This window comes from Mustela lutreola, chromosome 3 (assembly GCF_030435805.1).
Source record: "Mustela lutreola isolate mMusLut2 chromosome 3, mMusLut2.pri, whole genome shotgun sequence".
NCBI lineage: Eukaryota > Metazoa > Chordata > Mammalia > Carnivora > Mustelidae > Mustela > Mustela lutreola.
This window is the reverse complement of record NC_081292.1, coordinates 2,600,454-2,625,405: the sequence shown is the minus strand read 5'-3', so window position 1 is coordinate 2,625,405 and position 24,952 is coordinate 2,600,454. Positions and strand designations below refer to the sequence as shown.

General features: G+C 59.8%; 1 protein-coding gene and 1 long non-coding RNA gene across 4 annotated transcripts in view; one reads left to right on the top strand and one right to left on the bottom strand.

The window, feature by feature from the left end:
- Positions 1-3,088, bottom strand: part of SLC45A4 (solute carrier family 45 member 4) — a 71,288-nt gene extending 68,200 nt beyond the window's left edge. Inside the window, exon 1 of one of the 2 annotated variants that reach the window (XM_059168725.1) lies at positions 2,844-3,088. The gene's annotated coding sequence lies outside the window, so the exon portion shown is untranslated. The remainder of the gene's footprint in view (positions 1-2,843) is intronic. The other variant, XM_059168724.1, reaches the window with a different exon arrangement.
- LOC131827801 (uncharacterized) lies at positions 2,083-7,014 on the top strand. Of its 2 annotated transcripts, XR_009352145.1 has the most exons (5): positions 2,083-2,269; positions 4,154-4,314; positions 5,102-5,279; positions 5,764-6,171; positions 6,892-7,004. It is a non-coding gene; the product is annotated as an uncharacterized LOC131827801 (long non-coding RNA). The 2 variants fall into 2 exon arrangements; XR_009352144.1 differs by having other exon boundaries at positions 5,102-6,171; positions 6,892-7,014.
- The last annotated feature ends 17,938 nt before the right edge of the window (positions 7,015-24,952 follow it).

The window sequence follows — 24,952 nt, the reverse complement described above, 5'->3', positions numbered from 1 at the left end:
GCCAGGAGCCCCCCTGCTGACGCGACTGCTCTGGCTCCAGGGTCCTCTCCGACCCCGACCCCCTCCTTCCCTGTGGCTGCTCTGGGCTGGGAGGCTCTCTCCCAGATCTCCACTCCGCACAGCTGTTCCTGACTGGGGAGTGGAAGCAGCCCTTCTCGGTGGGGTTTCACCGAGTGCACCTCCATCCACCGGTGCTGTGACCGAGCAACCCGGGGAGCCAGAGGCAACAACTGTGCAGTGGCAGCCTCCCCGGGAACACGGCTTCTAGCGCATTCCAGCTCCACAAATTACAGACAGGGCTCTGCCAGGGGTGTTCCCGAGGAGGGTACGGGCAATTCGGGGTTGTTGGCCACCTACGGCGCTAGCCAGCCGCCCTCACTCCGTGCCAGGCCGTGAGGCTGCTCGTCTCGAACCACCCCTAACTGCTGCACAGGGCTGGGCTCCGGGGGCTCGTGGGAGAGGAAGAAGGCAGACGGCCCAGGGTGCAGACGAGTGATAGGGACAAACAGGCAGCACTGTCGGGAAGTAACAGCAGCGCCCAGACCCCACTCAGCTCTGCTCCCCACCACGCCTCTGACGACGCAGATAAAACCAGTCCAACGTCAAGCGACCTAATCACTGGCCAAAATACCTTCTCGGACTCCTTTCCTCCCTGCGGGACGGGGGAGCTGCCATTGCCGCAGCCCCTCCCCCTCTGCAGACCTGCAGGGCGGGACCTCCTGGCTCCAAGAGAGCTGGGCCCCTTCCCCAGACTCCTCCCCCCCCTTCGCAGCTCCCCTCCTCTCCAATAAGCAAAGTTGGAGACCAGACACAGCCCCAGGATGTTAAAAGCTGCACGCCACCTTGGAGCTCACCCAGTCCAATCCCTGCTCTGCTGCCCGCCCCTCCACGACGGGGACCAACCGACCTGCAACACTACTTACAGCAGAGGAAGCAGGCCACTCGCTCAAGGCTCCCACCCCCACCCCCGCCCCTGCCCCAGAGCGGCTGGGCAGCCTCCCCTGGGGGGCACCTGGGACACAAAATAAAAAACCACTAAAGACCTAATATGCATTTCAAATGCATCTCAAAAGGTCCACCTCCGTCCTTTACAGCTGCTGCCCATAAAAACAATTAGCGGCTGGGACTGATATTCCAGATTTTTCAGACAATCTATTTCCCCACCCTCTCATTGGAGAGCACTTGCGATCCTCATCAAGCCTGGGTCTTTCCACCTAGGGGCCTGCAGAGGTGCGGGCTGCGAATGCTGCCACTACTCAACTTCAGGTAGATTCTGCAAAATCTCTCCCAAGCCTTAAATAAACTCTCTCTTTTAATACTTAATTCCAATCTAGCAAAAGGGCAAGGAAATTACTCCCGTTTTTAAAAGGAGATTAGGGATTACGGTTTCTGATAGCCAACCATTCATTACACTTAATCAATACACTAGCCCTCCAGCTTTTTATCCCCTTCCCCCTTTTTTTTTTCAAACACAAAGTAACAGAGAAGACCGCTGCCCCCCCCCCCCCCCGTGCCCTACCTGTCTGTCCGGGCTGGAGAGCGATGTGAGGTGGTCGTAGTGAAAGAAAATGCAGGACACACACACAGAGCACCGCCAAGATCCAACCTGGGTCTCCCCAGCAGAAACACGCTTTGATTCTGACAAGCATTTGATCCCACCACAACTGCTTCAGTCACTCATCTTCCAAACCCTCCCTTCCCAGGACCTAGGGCTAAGATGCCCCAACACCCGCGAGCTCCAAGGCCCCTTTTGCTGGAGTTAGCTGAGGTACCCAATGGGGCTGGGGGGCTCAGTCGGACCCTTCAGAGCCCCCCTTGGAAAAACAACAATCTCACACTTTCCAGATCAAGTGCCCCTTCCCCTCCCCCCACCCCACCACTTTCTAGAATCATTAGATACCTAACCAAGAGGCTGGGCTTTTCCCAAACCTCCCTCCCTGCCCCCGTTTTGATATAGCTCCCCTGGAAATGCCCTCAGCTGCAAAGTGCTCCCCAATAACCGAATCAGAAGCAACACACCTTGGGGAGGAATGGGTTAAATTCAAGAGCTCCAGGAGGAGGAGCTACTCGGGAAAAGGGAAGCGGTGCTGAGATGCAGAGAAATGTGCAGGGCAGGGGCTCCGGACCGGCTGCAGAGATGCACTGGCCCCTCTCCTCCAGCGACAAGCCAGGCCACGGGAAATAAAGGTGTCTTCCAAGGGACAGACCGAAGGACAAGCACTTAAGACACAAGCAAGGGCACAGTCCAGGGGGCAGCTTGGAGCCCGAGGTGTGGGACACTGGATGGGCGTGCGGAGCGCGTGTGTGCGCAGGGGCAGGGGTGGGGTGAAGGCAGGCGCAGGGGACTGCCAAGGGCTGGACTCTCCGAAGTTGGGAGATGGATGTCAGGCCGCGGAGGCAGGACGGGGTCGGAGCCAAGGGGGCGAGGCCCCAGATTCCGCTCTGGGTAGAGAAACCGGAGGAAACGCGGTGGGGGACGCCGCGCGACCGAAGGGGGCCGGATCCGCGGGAAGGTGCACACGGCGGGGAGGGGGCCCGGGATGCTCCCGCGGGCTTCCTGCGCGGGGGCGGCGAGGGGCAGGTGCAGCCCGGGGAGAGGAGGAGGGAGGCCGAGGCTGGGGCGCGAGCTCCGGCGGGAGTCGCCCCGGCCGGGTGTGGGGGGGGCAGTCGGGGCGGCGGGGGGGGGTGGCCTCCTCCCTGGGGACCAGATGCCCGGGCGGGCCGGGAGCGGGGCCAGGAGCTCGAGGCCGGGCCGCGCGGAGGTGGGCTGGGGAGGCGGGAAGCTGCAGGTGCCGGCGTCCAGGTGCGGGGCTTGGGGCCGGGCGGGCGAGGCGGCCGCTCACCTGTCTCCTCCGGCCGGGGCCGCGGGGGCGGCGGCGCGGCGGGGCGGCCGGGCCGGGCCGGGCGGAGGCGGCGGGGGCGCGGGGCCCCGGGCGCTGGGGGGCGGCGGCGGCGGCGGCAAGGGCGGCGGCGGCAAGGGCGGCGGCGGGGCCCGGCGGCGGCTGCTCTCGGCCGGCCGGCCGGGCGGTCAGTCAGCGAGCGACGCGGGCGCGGACGGGGCGCTGCGAGGCTGCGGCCGGCGCGCGGGGACAACGCCGCTTTATCGGGTCGGAAACAGCCGCCGCGCGCCGCTTCCGCTGACGCAGCGCCGGCCTGCGCTCATGACTATGCAGCAGCCGCCGCGGGAGGCCGGGGCGGGGCTGACTTCGCGCGCGCCCATTGGCCTCCGTGCGCCCCGCCCACCGAGTCTCCCCGCCCCGCCGCCCCAGGCCCCGCCCCTACCGGCCCCGCCCCTCGTCGCGTCCCACCTCCCTCCTCCGGGGAGGGGCGTCCCGCGTGCCCCCAGCCCCGGCTTCCGCGCGCTGGAGCCCCCGCCCCTCCCCTGCTCTCCCCCTGCCCTCCCCCTGCCCAATTCCCTCCGAACGCAGCGGGGCCCCCACCAGCCAATCCCCTCTAGGAGCGTTCTCCTCCCCCCCACCCCCCCAACCCGGCCCCGGCCGCTCGGAGCAGGGTGGGCTCCGCCCCCAGGTGCTGCAGAGGACGCCTTCCCCGCCTCGCCTCTGGGTCTCCCCTCCTTGAGCCCCATGGGTCGCCGTGGTCCATCCGCCAGTCCTCTGCGCCCCCTCTGGGTAGCTGGGCGGGACCCATGCCAACCCGGGACCCCGGTCCCGTAGCACCCCTCAGGCAGACCGGCTGCGGTCCCAAGGGTGGGCCGCGTCCCCACGCCCGAGCCCAGGGACGCCAGGTTGCGGGAGGCAGCCCGCCGGAGAAAGGGATGACCTGACAGGCTGAGGTCAGACAGCCGCGTGCCCTCGCCGGGGTGGAAGGGGCTGTGAGCAAACCGCTTCGCCTCGCAGAGCTGGGCGTCCTCATCTGCAGCGCAGAGATCCTCAGCCCCTCTCGTGGGGCCGCTGGAGGGGATTAGGAAGGAAGGGTGCGCCGCGCGGCCTCCGGAGCAGTTAGGATGGGAAAATCCGACAGCAGCAAGTGTTGGTGTGGACGTGGAGCAACTGGAACTCTCTCCCGCGGCTCCTGGGGGTGCAGAATGGTGCAGCCCCTGGAAGTCCCTTTCCAAGGGCTTCCACTGCAAACCCTACGACCTCGCAGTCCCCTCCTAGACGCATACCTTATGCGATCGTCTTTGTCTTCACAGCAGCCCTGTTTGTAATAACCACACCTGGGAAGCACCCAAATGCCCCTCAGCCGTAGAACAGATACACCGACAGCATTCTGCGGGCGGTGCAGTGGAATGACAGCGCTGCTACGAATAGTGCACAGCCACACATAACATGATGACTCACGCATGATTTGGGGGTAAGAAAAGCCAGACTTCAAAGCATATAGGGTTCCGTGGGTATAAAGTGGTAAAGTATATATATAAAAGTCAGGATAGCGGTTAGCATTAGAGGGAGGGATGCCAGAGCCACACGGGGGAAGCCAAGAGAGTATTTGGGATGCTGGTAAGTTTCCATGTCTTGATCTGGGTTACACAGGTGTGTATGTCATGCTTCAGTGAAGGGTTAATAAGAACATCAGCGGCGAGTACCTAAAAAGCCCGAAGGGGTCCCCCCGCTCATCGTGGGTTCCTCACAACTGTCTGTCTCCCTCCTCTGTTGGGTTTCTGGCTCCTCTGGCCAGAAGATGGAGGCAGAGGTGATCCCAGAGATGCTGCGACCTTGGGCACCTTTCTTTTTTTTTTTTTTTTAAAGATTTCATCTATCCATTTGACAGACAGAGATCACAAGTAGGCAGAGAGGCAGGTAGAGAGAGAGAGAGGAGGAAGCAGGCTCCCTGCAGAGCAGAGAGGCCGATGCGGGGCTCGATCCCAGGACCCTGGGATCATGACCTGAGCCGAAGGCAGAGGCTTTAACCCACTGAGCCACCCAGGCACCCCCTTGGACACCTTTCTTAATCTTTCAGAGCTTTCCTCTGTCAATGAGCCTTCTAATAACACCTACCCCCCAAGCTGTCATGGGGGTTAAATAATGCTTTATTCAAAAACTTGATACAGTAAGGAGCACAGAGTAAGGACTTAATAACTTTAATTATTCACGACACTCCGAATGCTGCAACTTATCAAAATCTATTTTCATCCTTTCAGTAACCAGCTACTGAGCGCCTACCGTATGGCACGTACTCAGCCAGATGCAGGGTACTGGGGCCGGCAGCAAGATCCGCTGTCCCTCCTGGAGGATCCTGTAGCAGAATGGGAAGCGCCTCTGAGAAAGGAATGCCTGCTAGGCCCGCAGCCGGGGAGCCCAGCATAGGACCTGCTCATAGTAGGTCCCGCATCAGTGTTTCTGAAAAGACAAATGAACGCACGCATAAAAGCGTATGCGTAAAGTTTCTTGTGAATAAAATTTAAACGTCAGATTAATTGACTTCTACGGTCTGGAGTTGGGCACAGAGAACGGACAGAGAGCAAGGTTACTGCGCATGTGCAAGAACAGGTGCAGCTGCCCGAGCGCCTGTGCGCCAGTAACCTTGCTCTCTGTCCATTCAGAGCAGGAGTAGGGGCGGGGCCGCACTTCCTGCCTCCATTCCAGCCTAGCCCCCTGGGGCCTGGTCCAGCTGCCCGCAGCAAGCAGGGGGTCGCAGAATGTGTGTTTGTCAGGTTGACTCTCCACCCCCAGCGGGATGACACTGGGGGGCTCTTTGGGGGTGATTGGTAGGGTGGAGTCCTACCGATGGATGAGTGCCCTCATAAGAAGAGGGCACCAGAAAGCTCCTTTCTTCTCTTCTTGCATGCCTGCACCGAGGAAGGCCGTAGGAGGAGGCCCTCCCCAGAGCCCAGCCATGTTGGTGTCCGGGTCTCAGATTTCCTGGTGTCCAGAACTGTGAGAAATAAGTACTGGGTGCTTGAGCTGCCCAGTCTGCCTTATTCCTGTTACAGCAGCCTGAGCAGATTAAGACAGAGGGTAAGGTGAGCCTGTCGCTTGTGACCCCACTGTTCAACCACCTGGGGGTGGGAGGCTACAAACTCACACAGCTCCCCCTCAGGCCCTCCTTAAATGACAGGGCCCCAGTGCTGTGAGGAGGGAGCTGGACATATGAGAAGCCTGTTGCCCCAGAGTCAGAAAGACCTGGCCCCAGAGCAGGACCTGCCTGGGCACTTACCTGTCACAGGTGTGCGACCTCAGAAACACTCTATGCCTGGTTGACAGCTCTGCAGTGAGTAGCTTGAAATTCTTAATCATTTCTGGGGCGCCTGGGGGGGCTGACTGGTTAAGTGTCCAACTCTTGGTTTTGGCTCAGGCTGTGATCTGTGGGATGGACACCCGCACCCCCACCCCCAGCGGGGCTCCCCTCAGTACGGAGTCGCTTCCCCTCTCCCTCTGCCCTTCACTCCCCACACCCACCCCGGCTCAAGCATTCTCCCTTTCTGTCTCTTTTTCTGAAATAAATAAATCTTAAAAAAAAAAAAATCTTCATAAGGGGCGCCTGGGTGGCTCGGCGGGTTGAAGCCTCTGCCTTTGGCTCGGGTCATGATTCCAGGGTCCTGGGATGGAGCCCCGCGTCCGGCTCTCTACTTAGCGGGGAGCCTGCTTCCTCCTCTCTCTCTCTCTGCCTGCCTCTCTGCCTACTTGTGATCTCTGTCAAATAAATCAATAAAATCTTTTTAAAAAACCTTCATAATTTCTAACAAATTATGGAGCCCATCCTATATCCTCATTGTAAGCACATTGACCCCCTGGGACACTTGGAGGGACCCACGAGCCCCGGGCTGCGTCCTGGGAAACTGGGAGGGTCTGACAATGTCTCATCACTGCTCATGCAACCTTGCCTTCTCCCCGCCTCAACTGGGACCCCTTGCAGCAGCGCTGTGTCCTTCTTGTCCATGGATCTGCAGGGCCTAAGATCTAATAAAACTGCAACCTTGACCATTTCCAGAGACTGTCCAGGAATTTCCCCTCCTCGAGGAAGCCCTCTCGATGTCCTGCCTCACCAGAGAGAGTGGATCCCTTCCATGAGCTCTGACTCCCTCTGCCCCTTCACAGATCATTCCCAGCTGTAACTGGGCATGTCTGTCTCTCAAGTGTTCTGCAAGCTCTGTCCAAGGGGCTGGTAACCAGGTCAGGTTCGTGGCTGCATCCCAGAGGCTGCCCACAGTGGGGCTGCGGACATGTTTGCAGGTAAAGGGGAGAGAAAGAAAGAGAAAAGGAATCTCTTAGTGAGGACCCACAGAGAGGCACTGAAGAGTCCACAGACTCCGGAAACTACGTGAACCAACCTTCACTGGGCACTTGCTGAAGGCAGACCCAGCATCCCGTGTATCCCCTGCCGTGCCGTGCCTCTGTGGGTCGAGAGCTGTCATCCCCATCGTGTGATCCCACCAGGTCAGGTCGAGGACACCTGCAGAAGGCATGAGGCCCCTGACCCTGGTGCCTGGAGGCAGAGAGGTTGGGCGTGCTGGCCTGGGAGGGGCAGGATTTGGGGCAGGTCAGGGTTGGGGAAGTGGAGGGGCAATCAGCCGACAGGTTCTGGGGCGGGGATGGGGCTGGTCACAGGCCCTGGTTGGAACCTTGCCATCAGCAGAGGCTGTAGGCTGTACACTGGGGGTGAACCCAGGGGGGCCCACGGAGGGAAGGGGCTACAAGCCAAGGCTGTGGCCCTCAGTGGATGATCATTTGCAAAACTGTCCTTCATTTTTAAGCAATAACATGTTCTGGGGTTTTTTTTGCTTTTTTTTGTTTTTTGTTTTTTGTTTTTTAAGATTATTTATTTGACAGAGAGAGATCACAAGTAGGCAGAGAGGCAGGCAGAGAGAGAGAGAGGGGAAGCAGGCTCCCTGCTGAGCAGAGAGCCCGATGCGGGGCTCGATCCCAGGACCATGGGATCATGACCTGAACCGAAGGCAGAGGCTTGACCCACTGAGCCCCCCAGGCACCACTGTCCTTCATTTGTAAGCAATAACGAGTTCTCCATTTTTTTTAATCTATTTCTTTGAGAAAGGGGTGGGGGCAGGCAGAGGGAGTGAGTTTAGGTGTGATGGAGATGAGCAGAGGCCCCCCGGGCAGAACTGGAGCTCCAGCCACTTCCTGCTGTGTGACCCAGGGGGAAATGCCTAATCTCTGTGAGTCCCAAGGCACAATGGAGAGGCTGGGCCCTCGCAGAGCGTGGGGTGCAGGCCTCCTGAGATGTGGGGCAGGTGGGCCCACACCCTACGGGTCCCAGGTCTTAGAGCAAAGCCAGGCTCCCCCGTTGCCCACGATAGGACTCGAGGCTTGAGAGAACAATGACTGCCCAGGCCTCCTGAGCAGTGAGTGACCTTCAGAGTAACCTCAGTTCCGGGGGGACGAAGCTGTGGCAGGACCTCCAGGCGCTGGGATTGGCAAGAGAGCAACAGGCTTCCTGGGGCTTGGAAGTGCCCTGGGGTCATATGGCTTCTCAGAATCATAAAGCTATCTGGGGACACATCGTCACTCCAGGTCATCTAGCTGTCCGGGTCGTACAGCCGCCAGAGTTCATATGGACACTCAAGGTCATATAGCTTCCCAGGGCCATAAGCCACTTGGAGTCATATAGCTTCGTGGGGTCGGTCACAGGCCTGTCTGGGGTCATACAGTTTTCCAAGGTGATATGGTTTCTTGGGGTCATATGTCTTCCTGTAGTCACAGGACTTCTTGGGATGATACAACTGCCAGGAGTCCTGTAGCTCTCTGGTCATAGGCTTCCCAGGGTCATATGTCCACCTAGGGTCATATGGTCACCTGGGGCCACAGTGCACCTTCGGAAGAGGTTTAGGCTTCTAGGCCATTCTACTGCTGCTGTGTCCTGGGTGAGCCCCCCCCCCCACCGCCCGCCAGCCTTCCTTTCCTTATCTGTGTGGTGGACAGGACATCTGTGCCTGGAGGACTGGGGGACAGGGCGGTGGTGTCGAGCATGAGGAAAGGCACAGAGCCCACGCAGGAATGGAGGCTGTACTCCGTGAGTGCCTGCGACACAGGGGACACCAGCTCTGGTCCCCAGCACAGCCCTTACCTTCTCAGCCTGAGCAGACCTGGAGGGTTTCCCTGAGAGAGAGAGGCCGCTTTCACCCAGAATGGAGGTGGGGGGGCTTTCTGAGCAGCAGGTACTAGAAAAGTCCTGGCTGGCTTTCTCGGGAGCAGAGGAGTGAGGGGGGACAAAGGAGTGCGGAGGAGATGGGCTGAAAGGGAAGCAGAACCCCTCCCCTGCCCCGTCCTGGGGTCTGGGGAGCAGGTCCAGGTGAAGTTTCTGTGCTCTGCCTTTTCCTGTAGTTGTCTTATGTCCCACAACCAAACTGTAGGGTAAATAAATGCAGCAGGAGTTGGCGGAGAACTTGGGGACGGTAGAACACTACTGCAGTTCACAAAGCCTGAGAGCAGGCACACACAGGGCCATGCACAGGTGCGTGCACGCGCACAAAATAAACACACACATACACCATGACACCATGGCTGGAACACCCGTCTCTTGATCCCTTCTTGGCCTGGGCTTGAGGCAGAACGGGTGGTCGGGGCTTCTTCCTAAGTCCCTGTGGGACCTGCAGTTGCTCGAGAAAGGGGCACCAGTGCCAACAGGCCTTTTTCTTCTTCTTTTTATTTTATTTTATTTATTTATTTGACAGAGAGAGAGAGATCACAAGCAGGCAGAGAGACAGGCAGAGAGAGGGGGGGGAAGCAGGCTCCCCTCTGAGCGGAGAGTCCGATGCGGGGCTGGATTCCAGGATCCTGGGATCATGACCTGAGCAGAAGGCAGAGGCTTAACCCACTGAGCCACCCCAGGCGCCCCAACAGGCCTTCTTTAAAGGGGACCTAGAGGGGCGCCTGGGTGGCTCAGTGAGTTGGGCCACTGCCTTCGGCTCAGGTCATGATCTCAGGGTCCTGGGATCAAGTCCCACATCGGGCTCTCTGCTCTGCAGGGAGCCTGCTTCCTCCTCTTCTCTCTCTGCCTGCCTCTCTGCCTACTTGTGATCTGTCTGTCAAATAAATAAAATCTTTAAAAAATAAATAAATAAAATAAAAATAAAGGGGACCTAGAAGTCCCGGATTGGGCACAGGTGGGCATCAGCCTGCTTGGGTTAAAGACCCAGCTTCACTCCTTCCTTGCGGGCTGCACACAGCCCCCTCCCTCAAAAGGGCCTAAAACTTATGCAGCTGACTGTCAGTGAGTCCCTTTGCTTCTCCGTGCCTTGGTTGCCTCATCTGAAAAATGGGCGCATGAGTTCAGGCTAATGCTGGTCTGGCTTGACTCAAATGCTTAGGGGCATGATGGACAGGCTCCCAGAGGGACTGCACACCGACTGAGCCCCGCCCACAGCACTTGAGCGCACTTCTGCTAGAAGAGGGAGCTGAGAGGCACAGGGACAGAAGGTGGCAAGGTAGCAGGTAAGTAGCCCAGTCGGGATTTGAACCCAGACTGTCTGGCTCTGCATCCTTGTGCCCTCTGTCCAAGGTCAAGGGCTTGCGAGGAGCTCCTGGACCGTCAGAGTGGGGATGAGCGGGGGCATCTGCTCTGCGTTGTGAGGGTACGTGCCCAGATGGTGGGGGAGGGAGGGCCAGGCTCCCTGCAGCCCAGCTGGGAACCGAATGACCAGGGTGACCTGAAGGGGAGGCAGGGAGCCAGCTGCCCTGGCAGGTGCAGGGTGGGGTGTCTAGCAGAACTTCTCAGAATGAAGAGTGAAGGCAGGTGATGCGTGGGGCCACCCCACCCATGGCCCGAGGCCCAGGCCCCACCTGCTGACGTCAATAAGGGCAGAGTGGGCCTCTGGGGTGCTCAGAACTCCGAACTCCCACTGGCACTCAGAACTCAGGACTCCGAACTCCCACTGGCACTCTGCTTGGATGGCCAACTGCCCCCCCAGCCCACTGCCACCGCCCTCTGGGTCAACCCTCTGTCCTCCTGCCTTTGCTCACACTGTTCCTCTTGCCAGCAGTGCATTTCCCCTCCGCTGGTCTTCCTGTCCCAGGGGCACCTCCTCCAGGAAGCCCTTCTAGACCACACAAGTGCAAGGTAATTCCTGCCTCCCCAGCACATACCAAAAATAAAGCTGGCCTTCAATTGTGCCTTGAATCACCCTGCACAGAGCAATCAACACTTTACAAGGTATTTTCCTGTCCATATCTCCCTGAACCTCACAGGAACCCTGTGGGGTCAGATGGTTTCCTCCCCATTTTGCAGAAGGGGACCCCAGAGGCAAGAGAGGATGTGGGCTCTGATGGGCATGCAGAGTCACCAAGAGCTAACACTGATAACTTCCTGGGTGCCAAGAACCGCCCTGTGTTTCCATTCAGTTATTCACTCAGGAACCCTTGACTGAGCACCTGCTCCGTGCCAGCCACTGTCACAGATGCCAGGAAGACAGACGAATGCAGCCCTCTCTCCTGCAAGCTGCATCCTCGCGAGAGGGCAGACAGACGGCAAGTCAGCTGGTAAGTAAGGTGGTGACGGAGTCTGTGCAGAGCAGGAAGTGGGGAGAAGTGCTGGGTTGGGGAGCCGTGGTGGGGGTGTCAGGCAAGATCACTTGCAAAGGGGACTTGGAGAAACCTGAAGGAGGAGAGGGGACAACCCCAACGATGTCCATCCTGGAAGCCAGCCCGGTCTCCCACCGGAGGCTGGACATTGCCCCTCTGTCCTTCACCCCCGAAACACAGAGGGGCCCCCACAGCTCCCCCCGGGCCTGCCTGCTGGGCCCTTGCGCTGGCCCCAGCCTCTAATCCTGCAACCCTCTCAGCCACACAGGATGGCCTCTGGGGCACGGGTTCCCCGGGCTGAGTCCCGTGCACACTCACACCGGACACAATGCAGGAAGGAGCAGTGAGTGAGGGAAGGTAGGAGCTGCGGGCCAAGGTCCTGGCCCTGCAGATGCCCCTTTTCCGGGGTGCAGGGGTCGGGCGCATTAGAGGAGGTGGCCCCTTCCCCAGGCCATGCAGAGAATAGCACACCCTCTAGACACTCACACGGGCAGCTCCCTGGTTCTGCTCCGCTCCTGTCCGTTCATAGCCCCGTGCGTGCGTTCACGTGGCCGCTCATTCAGCAAGTTGTACGGATTGTCTGCGGGCTGCCTGGGTCTCTCTGAGAGGGAGCAGAGCCATTACTAGCCGTGACAGCGTGTCTAAGCCTCCTTAAGCCTCAGTTTTCCCACCTTTGAAATGGGGTGCTAGGACCTCACTGCCGGGTTCTGGTGAGAAGCCCAGGAAAGCGTGGCGGGGGTGGGAGTCAGCCTTCGTTCATCCAGTGAAGCCTTGTTGTGGCCCAGTCACTACGTGTATGGGGCTAGGCGCTTGGGGGACACAGCCTGTCACAGGTGCTTCACAAATTGTGGTTTCTTAAAAAAAAAAAAAAAAAAAAAAGTGGAAGGAAGCCATACGGAGGCCCAGACAATGCAGTGCTAATGGAACTGGGGCCTTCGAAATTGGGCAGAGGCTGGGCTTTGAGTCAAGGTGTTAGGCGGCTGCCTAAGGCAGAGCAGGCATTGTCTGACCTTGCAGTGGGAGAGCCCAGGAGAAGCTGCTGGGGGTAACCGGAGTCCCGAGCCAAGAACGGCAGGCTGCAGAGACGGCTGACCCCATTTTCCGAGGCAGTCATGCCAGGAGGCCTGTTTTCCATGGTGTTTACTGACTCCTCCAGCTCCAAGGAGCTCTGAGTGTTTGGGCCACGTTCCCAGGGTCATCCCCCCAACAGCACGCTGGAAGTGAGGAGAGAGCAGTGGGGTGGCTGGGCCAGCTGGGAAGCCTGGAGGTAGCCCGTGACAGGAGAGAAGCGGGGGCTCAGCTCCTCCCTAATCTGTAGTCCCAGGAGACCACTCCCACCTCGGATTTGGGTTCAGAGCTGGGGGCCAGGGTGGAACTGAGCTGAGACACTTTCTTCTGCCCGGTAAGGGACGGGTGGAGCAGGTAGGTGCAAAGGGTCAGGACTAGTAAACAGGTCAGGTTCAGTCACGGAGCAAAGAAGGTCAGGGCTCAGTCAGTAAAACTAGAGCCAGTGGTAGATCGAGGTTAGGATCAATGCCTACTGCATAACCAAGGTCAGGATATAACCAAGGTCTGATCAAGGTTATGTATCTCCAAATGTGAGCAAGGATCGGGGCTCAGTATGTGACTAGGATCAGGGTCAAGGTTCACTGTGTAACTCAGTTGAGGACTCAGTAACTAAGATCAGAACTCAGTATATGATAGGATCAGGGCTCAGAGCGTGACCAGGAAGAAGGCTCAGAGTGTGATCAGAGTCAACATCAGTGTATGGTCAGGATTAGGGCTCAGTGCATTACCAGGATTAAGGCTCAGTATGTAATTAGCATCCGGACTCTGTGCGTGATCAGGTCAAGGCTCCGTGCATAATCAAAATCACCACCCAGTTGTGAGCAAGGTCAGAATTCATTCTGGGACTGGAGTCAGAGTTCAGTGTCTCACTAGGATTCAGAGTTCAGCGTGGATCAGGGTTCAGTCTGTGGTGGGATCAGGATTCAGCACAGGGCTGGTCCTCTGAAGGCCAGTGGGGTCTTTCCAAGCCTGCAGCGAGCTCAGGGCTGATGGGTCTCTCCTCTGCGTTTTAGCCGCCTTTGTCTTTCTGTCTTGATTGACGAATCCTGTGTTCTGTGGCAGGCACCTCAGGAGGTGCCGGTGAGACTGCTCCCTCCGCAGCGGTGCCATCCCTGGAGGATGTCCCATCTCCCAGCTGGTTCATACAGGACACTCCCCAGGAAGGGCCAGGGTCGTGTTTCCTCCCCAGGACTGGAGGTTCACTAGAGAAGGCTTTGAAGCCGGTGCCTTTGAGGGAGTGGACTGGGCGCTCCGAACAAGGGAATCTGGTTGCCCCGGTGAGCACCTGGCCGGCATCGGCCATATCTGTGGACAGACAGCATTCAGTTATCAGAAAGCACCTTTTAGGCTAGCCTTATGGGGACAGGGAGCCAGGGTTGCAGGGGCCCAGAGATGGCCCCAGGCAGTCCCCCCAAGGTGACAGTGATTGCTTTGGTGAACACTCCCTGCCCCAGAGGCCACCACCTGGGGTGGACAGAATGCGGAAGATGATGGGAAGGAATGAGTGCTGGAGGCTCACGAGTGAGGCTGATGGGAAAGGGGGCTGACAGGCGAGGAACGGCGGTGGGGAGGCCAGGGCAGCAGAGTGGGTGAAGGTGCACAGAGGAAGGCCATGGTCAGCAGGGGACCTGCAGTGGGCACCTGGCACCCGGGTAGGCTCCATGGCAGGGCTCCCTGCTGGCGACGCCTCTGTGTGCTTGACCCACTGGCCAACCCCCTGCAGCCTCCAGCACCCCCACCCTCGCCCCCAGCCTGCAGGCCTTGACCTTGGGGACCCTCTGCTGTGCCATCTGTGCAGGGCTGTGCAAGATGGGGTCCTTTGCCTGCTGGGCTCAGGCTTCCCACCAGCCCTAGACCTGGGCTCAGCGTGGGTCTAGCCCTGCTTCACACGGCCCTTCACAGAGCTGATCTTTGTCAAGTACAATGGTCCCAGTACTGCCCCTGCACAGCCCCTTCCATTCTCCTGCTCCCCGGCCCTAGACCAGACCCCCGGCTTACTCCGGTGCTCTCCCACCGCCTGGTTCACGGGACCCCCATCCCACGTCAGGGCAGCTGCTGGTGAGGCTGGGCTCTGGGAGTGAGAGCGGGTGGTGAGAGGGGCAGGGGCTGCCTCCCAGGCTGCCTGCTGAAGGGGAGGGGGTGCTCTGAGGCCCCACAGCAGGGGGACCAGGGGAGGGTGTGGGCAGGGCTGCGGAGACCACGGGCGCAGAGGACACCTGAGCCTGCAGAAGGGCAGGGAGGCCGGAGGTGCGGGGAGGCTGCGAGGAGTACAGGCAGCGCCAGCTGTGCGGGGAGGCCGTACACCTCGGACGGCCCCGAGGGTGCAGGCAGGGCTGGGGTCCTCTGGGCTAGGGCTGCACGACCACAACAGCTCATTCAGTCCTCCAAGAACCCATTCTGTTGCACCAGGCAATCAGGATGCCCTTTGCTCAGAGAAGGAAACTGCCCTGGAGCAGTCCAGTGATGGCTTGAAAGCCGCCCGGTCAGCACGCAGAGCCAGGGCTGGTCTCTAGACCCAGGACCCCAGCGTTGGAGCTCTGGAACCCAGGAGCTGTCAGGACCCAGGATGGAGCCCGGTGCTGTGCCAGGGTGTGGGGTTGCCTACGTCTGAATTCGGTGGGGACCCAACTACTAGGGGGCCAGTGGGTCCTGTCCCAGCGCTCTCTCAGGCACCAGAGGGCCTTGCTTGCCACCTCCAGTCCCACTTGGGCCCGGCACGCTGGTATGACCTGTCACTCTCATAGACACAGCATCACCAGAGCTTGAACTAACAGGGGGCATTTATTGAGCATTTACTCTGTGCTAAGCCCTTGGCATTCCTTGCTCATCACCCTGCTGGCCGAGGACTGCATGTCATGATGTAGAGGGAAGGTGGAGGGCTGTGGTGGCCTGGCCTCCCTGCAGAGGACCGTAGAGCCCCGACCCCTCCATTCACTGCCCCAGGGATGTCCTCAGGGCCAAAAGGAGGGTTCCCGCCTCCTGCAGGGGTGGGGCGTAGGGATGGAACGGGGCCCACCCAGTTCCCGCCCAACCTGCTGGGTTGGTTTGGCCCTGCCTGTGCCCCACGCCTGGGGAGCTTGCCCGCCACCCTCTCCACTGCTTCCCCCTGCTTGGATTTTTGCCCTCTGTCCTTTTTCTGGACGTCTGCTTCTGGAGCTCATGTCTCCTGGGAGTCAGCCGGCGGCCCAAGGGCTCAGGCAGCTTCGGAGAAACAGCAGCTAGATGAGGGCCTTCCTTCCTGCTGTCCCCGCCTGGCCCCCCCCGGGGGTCCCCACTAGCTGAGGTCACGGCCCATCCATTCCCCACCCGCGAGCCGCGCAGGGAGCCCACCGCAGGCTGATGCTCCGTTTGCCTGTGCCTGGCGCCCTGGGGACCCTGGGGCCCGGCCGCTCCCCTGGGGATCTTCGGGGACCCCTCGCTTTGGGGCACGGGGGCTGCTCCTCAGCAGGGGGTCCCCAGCCACTTGCCCCTTTTGCCACCTGGAATCCTGGTTCTAACACTTCCACCTCCTGGACCCCAGGACTTGGGGGGTGGGTGTATGAGGCTGTTCGCAGACAGGCCTTCCCTCCGTCCATGCACTGACCGGGCCGACCCAGCTCAGCTTCCGAGATCAGAGGAGACTGCGCGCGTTCAGGGTGGTGCGGCCGCGGACACAAGACGAAACCAGAGGGGGACACAAACCGTGGGGACTCTTAACTCTAGGGAACAAACGGAGGGTGGCTGCCGGGGAGGGGTGGGGGTGTGGGGGGCCCTGGAGGATGAGCCTGAAGGAGGGCAGGGGATGAGAGGAGCATGGGGTGGCGTAGGCCGCGAAGAAGCCCCGACCTCTACCTCCAAAACAAATTATACACTACATGTGCATGCTACATGTTCATTACTGAATTTAAATAAGAAAACAAATAAAAAACAAAAAACCCACACAAACACAAGAGAATAAAACAAAACAAAAAAAAAACAAAACAAAAAAACAAAGCAAAACAAAAGAAAAGCTTTCGCTGAAGGAAGACATTAAGAGACCAGGGTTGAGTCCCAAAGGCTGTCATCCCCGCTGAGACACGGGCTCCTTCCAGAGGCTTCTCAGACTCCCTGAGGCTGATTCGAAATGTGAACGTTTTGCCCATTCTGCCCCCGGGCTGGGGGGTGCTCTGCAGCGTCCCTCCCTCAGGACCATGGGGTGGGGGCCTCGAGGGTCTCCCTCCCTGCTCCTGGTGGCAGGCCGGCCGCGCTCAGAAGTAAGGCCCAGAGGAAGCCACAGTAGCCCTGTGATGTGACCCCCGGGGCGCCCGAGACACCACGTTCCAGAAAAGATGCTGAAGCCCACGCGGAGCTCGCCTCCTCGGCCCCACGTTGGCTGCCGGTGCCTGGTCAGAGCCTCACACAGCTGTGGCCCGCCTCACGTGGCACAGTGTGGGATGTGCTCGCTGACCAGGATGCCGTCCACGGGCCCCACGGAGCCTCCAGCCCTCCCGGCAGGAGGAGCCCAGCAGCGGGCTCCAGGGAGCGACCGACTCAAAGAGGAAGGCGCCGGGGCCTTGTGTGAGCTCATGTGGGCTCTTGCTTCTCCATGCCTCAGTTTCCTCATCTGTGAAAGGGGGCAGGGTTGTGGTGTGCGGGAGAGTGGGCAGCCAGAGCGTGCTGCTCTTGTGTCACAAAGACCAGGGCTCAGGGAGGCCTCCCGGTGCGAGCGGTGTGTGAGCCTGGCGGCAAGGAAGGGCTCCCCTGCTCATGGGCCAGGAAAAGCATTCCAGCAGAAGGAATAGCAGGTGCAGGATATTGAGGCCTGGAGGTCTGCCCCCCTGGGAGGGCTGGAGCCTGAGGTGGGGGGTGGTCAGTGCAGGGGGCACTCTTGAGGGGCTGCTGTCCTCACTCAGCCACACTCCCAGCTGTTACATACGCTGGTTCCTTCCAGAATGCCACCCCGCCCTGTCCACGCTCTCTCCACCGTCCAAACTAAACGAAGACGCAACCTTCCTCACAAAGGCCTTCCTCGCCACCACCAAGACCAGCTCAAAATATGCTTTTGCCTAGAGAACTCCCGAGAGAGGCCTCCCTGGGGAAAGTGACTCAGCAGCTGGGACTGGGGGAGAGGAGGGGAGGGCTTTGAGCCAGGCTTCAGGGCCAGGCCTCCCCCTCCCCTGCCAGGAGCTTGCTCTTCTCTGCTGGAGGCAGGCAGGCAGTCCCTCTCCCCCCAAGAATCGGGGTGACGGGGGAGAGGTGGGCGGAGGTCCACAGAGCAGGAAGAAGGCCCATACGGGCATTTCCAGCCAGTTGCTGTGCACACAGCCCCTTGGGGCACTCACTGTGCAGTTCCCTCTTCCAGGGACGCTGAATCGATCCTTCTTTCAGCCCATTTTCCGGATGGGCACACCGAGGGAACCCGAGGCCTGCCTGGGTCGCTGCTGGGAAGGAGCATCCTGGCCCCAGGGCGGGGCCATCGGGAAGGAAGGTGCCAAGACTGCTCCGCGGGCAGGGCGGGACCTGCGCCCTTCTGTGGGAACCATCACCCGGATCTGGAGAAGAAACCGATACCGCCCTGGGCACCCACAGCCAATTAGTCCAGGAGGAGGAGGCTGTTGCAAGGGCCCCGATTTTGAAATTTGACTGCGATAACCACCTTGTTGAACTCAATTCACCCATAGCCGGGGATCCGCCTTCTCTGGAACCCAGAGCCTCTCTCCCTGCAGGGGACCCTCTTGCCCTGGCAGGGTCCTGGCCCACTTCATAGCCACCAAGGCCTCCCTTATCTGTGACATGGGGGGTGAGGCTCTGCTGGGAAGGTCATGAGTTGAATTGTACCTCCATCCCCAAATTCACACGCTGAGGTCCTAACCCCCAGGACCCCGGGGTGGAGCCTTCGCGGAGGAGATGGTGTCGGCGAGCTCGCGTGTGTGAGCGCGAAACCACGATGACCGGCAGCCTCGGAAGATGGGACGTGTGGGTGCAGATGTGCAGGCGGAGTGCCGTGCGGACACGGGGACGGCGGCCTGTCCACTAGCCAAGGAGAGGAGCAGGTCCTCCCTCACGGCCCTCGGAATGAGCCAGTGGGGCCGCACCTTGACCTTGGACTTCCGGCCTCCAGACGGTGGAACAGTAAACAGTGGGCGTTGTGGCCGCCCCATCTGTCGTGTTTGTTACAGCAGCCCAAGCAAACTAATACAGGGAGGTGGTTCCCGTCATTTAGATCACTGCACAGGAAGGGCCGCAGTGAAGTCTGGCAGGCGTCGGCCTCCAAAGAAGTGTGGGCGATTACACTAAACAACAAAACCACTGCCAAGACCCAGGGCTCAGCAGCTGGGGAAGCAGCCCTCACGGTTTACCTCGGAGCCCTGGGGGGACGGGTCAGAGGGCACAGTGCAGCCCATTGATCAAGAGCAGGGACAGTGGCTGCTGGGAGGCAGCAGGTGGGATTGGAGCTCAGCACAAGACTTGGGCTCCAGACACATTTCTGAAATTCACTGGCTCCGTTCAGGAAAGTGACTGCCTCAGGGACGTCCATACTTGTATGCTTCCCACCAAACTTCTTTAAGCGCAGGGCAGCCGGGGGCAGCAGGGGTCATGGGACTGGCTGGGGGAGGAGGTCAGAGGAGTGTTGAGGGAGAGGTGACATTCCAGGCAGAGGGGTGAGCAGGCAACAGGGAAGGGCATTCCTGGCCAAGGGAATGGTTTATGCAAGGTCTCTGGGCGCAAGGCGATGGGAGCAGCTGGGGCAGGAGAAAGGTGGGGCCGGCGTGAGAAGGGGCACCTGGTTCATGACAGAGATCCAGTGGGCGTGAAGGACTTTCTCTGAGGGCAGCGGGAGCCATGGACAAGCTCTGAGCAAGAGAGGGGCAGATCTGATTCAGATTTGGAAAGCTCCCTCTGTCAGTGGTGTAGACAGTGTTCTCCAGTGGGAACCAATGTCAGCCATAAGTCACTTTAAAGTCTCTGGTAGTCTCGTGTTATAAAAACGAAAGAGAGGGGCACCTGGGTGGCTCCGCGGGTTAAGCCTCTGCCTTCGGCTCAGGTCGTGCGTGATCTCAGGGTCCTGGGATCGAGCCCCGCATCGGGCTCTCTGCTCAGCGGGGAGCCTGCTTCCCCCTCTCTCTCTGCCTGCCTCTCTGCCTACTTGTGATTTCTGTCTGTCAAATAAATAAATAAAATCTTTAAGAAAAATAAAATAAAAATGAAAGAAATTGATGCAAATTTTTAAAAGATTTATTTGTTTTTGAGAGAGAGAGAATCAGTGGGAGGGGCAGAGGGAGAGGGAGAGAGAATGTCAAGCAGACTCCCTGCTGAGCGTGGGCCCCGATGCAGGGATCGATCTCAGGACCCTGAGACCATGACCTGAACCGAAATCGAGGGTCAGATTCTTCACCAACCGTGCGGCCCAGGCGCCCCGGTACAATTTATCTTAACGATATATTTTATTTAACCTAATATATCGAAAATAATATTCAAAGTGTGACTAATATACAGTTATTGAGCTGAACTGAGATATTCTACCCCATCCCTCTCCTCCTCGGACTCTGAGACGGTGCGTGTTCATACAACCACTCCCAGTTCCAACTACACTTCAGGAGCTCACAAGCGGCGAGTGGCCGTTTCCGACAGCACAGGTGTGAGGACTGCAGTGGAGGCAGGGAGGCTGGTGGGAGGCCACCATCTGTCCCCGGAGAGCTGTGGAGGGCTCTGGGCTTCCCCTCCAGGTGCCAGCCCAGGCGGGGCACCCAGGAGGGACTTGGAATGACCGGTTCCAGCTTGCCCAGAAGGCAGCGCCGAGCAGGTCGCAGAGCAGAACGGCTTGAGCTCGTGCCGGTGTCCGCTCAGACAGCTCGTGTCCTCAGCCCTGCGGCCTCTGTCCACCCCAGACTCCAGACTCCTGCAAGGCTTCCCGTCCCAGCTGGAGGGTGACCCGAGGCCTGACCCCTGAGGGCCCTGTGGAGGAGCCGGAAGGAAGGCTTCCTCCTTGATGCACTGCCAGCAGGCGTCCGGCAGGGGCTTCCCCGGGGGGAGTCCTCGGGAAGCACTTCACACACCGGTGGGCACGCAGCCAGGGGGCCCCCAGCAGCTGCAGGAGGCCAGCGCCTCAGGGGCGGGGAGGGCCAGCCCCCTGGGTCGCCCGGGTCATGCCCTGGGTCCCCCTGATGCCGGAGCTGCCTCAGAAGATAGCTGGGGCTCTTTGGGGACACACAGCAAGTTGGCCTGCCTGCTCCCTCCCCAGCCCAGACCCCCGCCCCAGGGCTCAGCGCCACAGAGAGGGAGTCTGGAGCACATCCCAGCCCTGTGGCCTGAGGGAGGCATTGACCTCCCTGAGCCAATGGCCAAGTCTCTGTGAAATGGGGGCATTGAGACTGTGCTCTCAGGGGCCGGGGTGGGAACCCGGTGGGCTCACGTGTGTGTCCCCACAAGAGAGCTAAGTATGGCCGTGTGCCGAGAAGTTTCTGGCTGTGGCTCCTCACTTCTGAGGCATGGCCTCCTCTCCCCCAGCTGAACTCCCAGTGTAAACACCCTGATCTGGGAGTTAAGTCACTCCGCAGCTTTAGAATGAGTACTTGGGGGGCGCCTGGGTGGTTCAGGGGGTTAAAGCCTCTGCCTTCGGCTCAGGTCATGATGGGGGGGGGGGGTTGGTCTCTGCTCTGTTTCCTCCTCTCTCTCTGCCTGCTTGTGATCTGTCTGTCGAATAAATTTAAAAAAAAAAAAAGAGTATTCGGTCCCGCAACTAGTCCACGCCGCCTGACCTCGGGGTGTCCATCGCTTTCCTCCCTCCCAGCACCTGCTAGGTGCCGGGGACCCTGTGAGGCGGCGGGGATTGGGCTGGGAAGGAAGGAGAGAGCAGGGCTTTCCTGGGGCGGACGCTCATCACTGAAGAGGAGGCAGATGTCCCCAGTCCCTCAAACCCGGTCGGCATCGGGGGGCAAAGAGCAGAGGGGCCGGAGCACCAGGAGAGACACGGGGAAGCAGGTGGCACTGGGAGGGGCGTGCGGTGCGGGGGGTCGGGCTGCAGGTGCGGTGCTAGGACAGAGGCGGGACAAGGGTAGGGGCGCGCAGGCGGCCTCCGGGGGTGGGCTGCGGCCCGGGGTCGCCCCGGTCAAGAGCGGTGGGGGCCGCGGAAGAGGACCCAGCCGGGGTGCGGCGGTCGGGCCTGGAGGGCCAGCGGGTCTCCCGGGAGAGCTCGAACAGGAGCGGAGGGGCGGAAAGGGGAAGGGGGCAGCTGTGACACGCGCGAGGAGCCACCGGCCAGGCCTTGCGGCAGGTGCGCCGAGAAGGCGGCGGAGAGCGCGGCGCCGCAGCTTCGCGCACGTGCAGCGCGGTCTCCCGGCGCCGCGGGCCCCGGCCCCCTCCCGCCGCCTCTGATTGGTGGACCTGGGAGGAGGCCTTGCGCATGCTCCGCCTATGAGCCTCGCCCGCAGGCGGTGCACCCTCTGCGCATGCCCAGCCTCGGGAGCCCGGCCGATCGGCCGTCCGTGCATCCTCTGCGCATGCCCAGCCCTGGGATTCCCCTCCCGCGGGCGGCGTGCTGTCTGCGCATGCCCGGCGCCGGGGCCCCTGCCCGCAGGCAGCGCACTCTCTGCGCGGTTCTTTGGGCTTCTGAGTCCTGTGCGGGTCGCTCTTGATTCGTCTTTTGCCCACGAGGGAGCCCACTGTGTCTCCCTCTAGTATCCTCTGACTGTCCATGTGCCTTACTCTTATTTGCTCGCTGAGAATTAAATAGGGGGTAGGAGGGTTGAACCCACCTGCGTGACACAGGTGTGTGGTGATGGGGGGAGCCAAAGTCCAGGTTCGCACCTGCGGCAGGTGGGCTGGAGGGAAGCGCGATGGCAGGCTGGTGGTGACGGTCCACCCCAAGTTCCAGAATTCATGTCTCACGTCGGGGCTCCTGCACTTGGCGGATGTCCGCCCTCGCCAGTGTTCTCACTGCCCCACCCAAGCTCTGGGGACTGGGATTTTTGCTTCTGGTTTCAAATGCAGCAGACATTTTTCCAGCTGCCTGCCCCCATGCTAGCCGTCTGTTGACAGACTGGCCCGCCGGAGGAGAGAAAGTGGAGAAAGGATCCGCCACCGACCAGAGACGCGTTTGCTTGGTCTGCATGGGCGGTGTTTGACGGGGAGATGGGGATGGGGGCTCCTGGCAAGCCCAGCAGGGCTCTGCTGCAGCTGGGCTGTGGGCACAGGGAGAGAGGGCTGAAAGTTTAGGGAAGGAGAAGGAGCCCCATGGGCCTTTCCTCGGGTGCCTGTGTGGCCCGGAACACTTCCTTCAGGGTCTGAGCCTCATTTCCCACCTGTTAGGAAGGGAGAACCGCACCCACTCTGCAGAGTCAACGAGCTCAGTCTCCAGGTGTGGGTCCTGGGTCCATAGGAAGGGGCTCTGTGACCGAGGACCTGGGTGATCGTGACCAGGCAGGGGCACAGAACATGGGGACTGTAGGTAAGATGCGGAACAAGTGTGGGTTCTGAGCTCTGTCCTCTGCCCCTGTTCTGTCCCCCATATCAGGACTCCTGTGTACGGGAGTCATTGGGCTGGGATGATGTTCACGTCGCAGGTTCTGGACATAGGGGTCCAGGGGACAGGCCAGTGCCTAGCAGAAATGAGAGTTCATTATAAATTCCCTAAGCAGAGGGCGCACTTGATCCAATAGGATGACCAGGAAGAGGGCGACCTGTCTTGAGGGCCCCATCATCTTCTTAACCAGCTTCCTAGTGACCGACCAAACAGTGAGGGGCCATGACATGGGCCTCAGGGACCTTTGTAAGCCTCTCCTTTCCTGAATGCAGGCACAGTACCTGAAACCCCATCATTGGGGGGTCACATGGCTTTGATCCTCTAACACTCCTGGATTTTCCAGCTTTGAGCCCACATTCATCAGACGCGGCCAGCAGCTGACACTTATTAAGGGTGTCCTGTGTAGCAGGCTTTGTGCTGAGGTTGGTTTTTTTCTTTTTTTCATCATCTCTTATTTATGCAGAAAATAAATCCTCTTAACAGCCCATTTATAGACTAGGAATAGGAGCTCGGGGAGGTTAGGTAACTAGCCCAAGGTCACTGAGCTCCCCGGTGGCAGAAACAGTATGAAACCCAGCCGACGTGCTTCTGGGGTGGGAAGGACCCTGCCTCATCTTTAGAACTCCCACCCCAATCCTGGCTGGGGCCGCAAGACCCTGGAATGGACTGAATGAAGCCGACTAGCCAGGCACTGGGAAGGAAGAGGGGGGGAAGCTGCTCATGGAGCCCACAGTCCTGGATTCGAACTCTGCTCTGGCATGAACGAGCTGTGTCTGCTCCGTCAAGTTCCTTTGCCTCTCTGAGTCACAGTGTTCTCCCCTATCAAATGGGATCCTAAGAATTACAAAAATACGTGCCGTGAGTGTTGGGTGGGGAAATCTGCAGAGTCTGGAGCCTGTTTATGTAGGTGACAATACATAGTTGCACTAGCCTTTATGTTGATTTCTAGTGCAGGGGCCACAGAGCAGGGACTTGTGTTCTGAGAGGGTCAAAGTGGGGTCCTCGCTATTTGGGAGGCTGTGTCAGAGCCCACGTCCAGGATTATAACCCTGCCTGTGAATTAGAACGAGGTTCCTCGGAGCAGACAGTTCCTCGGGCTCACAGGCACAGCCCCTCAAAAGAGTACCGGTTCTCCTCTCTTTGAGGCCCGGAAGGACTGGTTTCCCCTCTACCGCTGCCCCATCCCTGAACTGGCTAGACTGCGTGACTGGTTCTGGCCAGTGGGCTTGTGAGCATGGTCAGGGCTCAGCGTGGGACTGGAGTCAGAGCTCAGCTTATGACCAGGATCGGGAGTCAGCACGTGACCCGGATGGAAGCCCAGCGAGTGGCAGGTCAGAGCACACCCTAAGGCCAGATGGCTCAGTGCAGTCCTCTGCGGCTGGCCCGCGTTGGCCTGGAAAGGGCTCTTGACCCCCATGGCCGCAGGCAGCCTGCGATTGGGGAGAGCAGGATCAGCCACGCTTTCGGGGCTTTGCTCGTCCCCAAGTTTGCACCCTCTTGCTGGCTAGGAGCTGGGCACAAGCATTACCACACAAGTTCCTGCTCAGGGTCAGAGCCCTCTCCACTCTGTCCGCTGTCTTGCCTGTGTACCTGACCCTGACCCAACCCAACTTACACATTCTCCCCACTGCCTCCCCAGTCCCAGCCCTCATGCATACACCCGGGCCATGATGTGGGCAGACCCAGCTGGAGAGGGTGTTCATGGGACCCGAGAGGTGTATGCATGTGTGCACACGGGGACCTGAGCACACAGGCCAACTGTGGCATTGGCAGAGCAGAAGCTGCGTGGTGGGGTGGGGTGGGGCGAGGTTGGGGCAGCGGTCCCCTGCCAGAGTGGGAGTCCAGTCTGCCATTAACATGGTGCTGGGGAGCGGGGTCAGGAGAGGCTGCGAGGCATCCTATGTCCCTAGTGGGCACGACTGCTCACACCTGACGTGACCTTCACCGCTGAGCCTCAGTGTCCCCATTT